The following is a 3,477-nucleotide window of genomic DNA, read 5'->3' on the forward strand; positions in this document are numbered from 1 at the left end:
GTTCCCCCTGGAGTGTTGAAAGGCTGACCTTTACATCAAACGGAGTGTGGCACAATTGCATACATCTCTACCTGTTTTGGAAGCGCCTGGATAAGAGAATACTTACCCTGTTACAGGAGCGGCAAAGTGGTTAGGAAGAACGAAGTCTTATGTCTGAGATATTAGTACTTATTGCGGATCTCTACATCCTCCCGCAGATTCCTGGTTCCTTGGAAAATGGTCCTACGTACATATCCAACGAAAGGAACTGGTGCGTGCTGCACAATACAAACAAGAACCAGGCATACTAGACAGGCGTGACACAACTTGTCTTCCTGCAGGAGCCTGCAACTACTTCGAGTAACGGTACTACTACCCACCTGTTTGATTTTTTTTTTTTTTTTTTTTTTTTTTTTTTTTTTTTTGTTGTGTTGATTTCTTTTGGATGGTTTATGGCTCCATTGTGTAATCTGTTATTAAATTGTTATGCCCTCCTGCCTTTAACAATTGGGCGGGAGTGTTGAAGCCATACACAGTTTTTTGTGTTTCATTTATATACCATGTATGGTTCTGCGTTTTGTGTTTGAGCACTGGGTGGCCTTCCTGGGAAGCATAAGGTAATCAGCCGCAGTACCAGGTGTGTGTAGACACTGGAAAGCAAAACACTTGTTCACCGTGTTAGTGCGTGTCGTTTCGAGTCAGGTTAATTCAGACGTGTCAGTCGTATAAGGTTGGAATTTGACAATGAAAATAAATGGGTCACAGCACCAATGCAGCAGTACTGTGGACATTGATTATTGGCAAGCAGAACACCGTCCAATCAGTTCTCCCCTGATCCCACCGCATTGGCCTAGTGTAGGACGATGATCAGAGCTCTACACAAGTGTGTACCAATCACTTTGTCTTGGGCGGCGCCCGTGCCCGCGGCAAATTACCTCAGGAAGGAACTAGTTGTGTGGCACATGTGTCCTTCAACATTGTTTTAGTCGTGCAACAGAAAACTCAGATTGGACGATAGTCAACTAGCTGTCTGGATTTACCCTGGAGAGATCGAGGAGCAGTTAACATATCCTCAGAAATCACCAGAGTTTTAGAATAGAATGAGAATGCTTTATTGGCTATGCACAAGTACACAGTACCTGTGCAATGAATGAAGCAATCCCATTAACAGTGGTGACACAACAATTAAGACAAGAAATAAAAAAAATATCTTACAAAGTCCAAAATTAAAAAAATGTACCAAGAAGCGTAGGTATCAGACATCGAGCAAAAGAGTGCATCCAGTGTAAATTCTGACAATTCCTGGAAATCAACGACCATCGCGGTAGTGGAACGTTGTTGGGATATAGACTATTGCCTTAATTTTTTTTTTACTTCTGTTCTCGGGGCCCTTTTAGACGTTAGTCACAACAATGCTACCCGCCTTAATCATCACCGAGGACCTTTGTTGCACTACACTCTGCAGTTAGGTTACACCAGTATACAGTTGAAAGGGTTGTTGAATTCCTAATATCTGCAGGAAACTGAGCACGGCCAACATATACGGTAAGAGTAGATCTTTTACATTTTTAGCCATAAAGTCTATCCACTGGGCCATTTATCCATTTTCCAGTATAACTTTGGCATCTTTGACGATCTTTAGTGTCTCTAATAAGTTTTCAGTTGACACACAGGATATTTGACATGCGAATGATGACAGAAACCTTCCCTTTCGTGTCCTTTCGTGGATGAAGAGATCGATTTTGAGCATATTCCTCAGGATATTCTTCACTGATGTGAGTTAACTCCCAGCACTTCTTCATAGGTGTTAAGAAGATCTGAGTTAGTTCCACAGTTACTGGCTGTGGCTTCAAGTTTCTAAATGTTTATTATCACATTGGTTGTAACGAGTCCACGTGATTGGAAATTCCTTATTCTGGGGGGCTCCAATTGAATGCCAAAGTACTTGTACATGAAGGGACTATTCATATATAATTATTTTTGTAAAGTTACTATAAACGCGAGGCCATGAAGGAAACGTAACTCTAAAAGGCTGGGGTAAAAACATCTGTTCCTCAGTCTGCGGTGTGTGTGCCTTTGGGTGTTCTGTACCCTCCTGCCGAGGCCGCAGGGAGAACAGCGTCTATGGCTGGTGTCTTGGGGGTCCCCTTAATGAACCCTCAGGACTTTTGGACCACTGAAGTCAGCTCACTGGCGGCTGCGCAGGCCTCAACAAAACCCAGTGATTTACAGGGGCCATGCACACCCCCCCTATCCACAGCTGCAACCATGCGATCCCCTGCATGGTGCAGCGTGCCCTCCCAGGGATAAAGCAGCATGATATTAGGCTTCTATTTAGTTTCCCAGTAGTTCAGGCCAAATTTCTTTAGGCGCCTGAGACCACCCCAGGATATTTTAATTTTTCCTTCTACACCGCTGTGCCATTTGATGTGCGAGGTGATCCCACTAAGCATGTACAGTGACATACTACTTGAAGAGATAGTTGCTAACAGTGATTAACAGAGATGTGCAAACTGCCTACGAACAAGTCAGGTGCGCTCATAACACAATTCTGCAAATTCGTGTTTGACTTTTCTGTGGCTTCTTTGCTAATGTAACACATAGCTACGGTGTTCTTGATAGCATTGTTTTGATTTTGAAGTTCCCACTTTTAAATAAAACATTATTCACTGTATTCTTTGAGGGCTGGCGGGCTAGAGTATGTTTCCGCAATTTGGACCATAAATAGGTAATACATATTGACTATTAGAGACCTTTATGTGGCCGTAGTATTAAACAACTGATTGTTGTGCGCAGAGAGAATTGGCAAGCTGAAGGCATCGAACACATATGTATTTAGAGTTTGGTTTAAAAACAGGCACAAAAGTAATTACTGTGGGATTATGAAAAGGGTCCGCTATTCAAAAGCCTGCTACCAGGTTTAGGTCACCTTCCTCTGATTTTTTGTGTGCTTAGTGCCGTTCCTGCCTCTTTGCTCTTCAGGTCCATCCTGAACTTAGCGAAAGCTGCTCTCAGGATGGCTACCGTCTTGATAGAAATCCCCCTATTACGGGACCTGGACCTTCTTCCGCCCAAAGCCATGGTCTCCTCTGTGTGCTGCTGCCCCGAGGCCCTTCCTGCTCCATGCAGTGAGCCAGTGCTGGGACTCGTACCTTTTCAAAGGCTTTGCCAGTTCCTGTCTCTGAAACTTTAGTCCCCCCCGCGGGTTGCCTGAGCCCTCTTTCTGACTCGAGCTCCACTGCTTGTGCTGCCTGAGGGACGTCATCTCTGAAGCCAAACTCTGTTTTTTATGCTAGGACTAGTGCCCCAGGAGCGCTGACCCACATGAACCGAACGGACATAAGAAGCCTTATTCACTGTGACCCAAAGCTTGACCTATTTTAAATTTCCCAAAATGCACCACAGAGTGCCACAGGAAGTCATTCCTGCCTGTGGCCATTAAACTTTATAACTCCTCCCTCTGAGTATCTGACACACACACTTAGAGAGGTTAAAACT

The sequence above is a fragment of the Etheostoma spectabile genome, chromosome 1 (assembly GCF_008692095.1).
Source record: "Etheostoma spectabile isolate EspeVRDwgs_2016 chromosome 1, UIUC_Espe_1.0, whole genome shotgun sequence".
Lineage (NCBI taxonomy): Eukaryota > Metazoa > Chordata > Actinopteri > Perciformes > Percidae > Etheostoma > Etheostoma spectabile.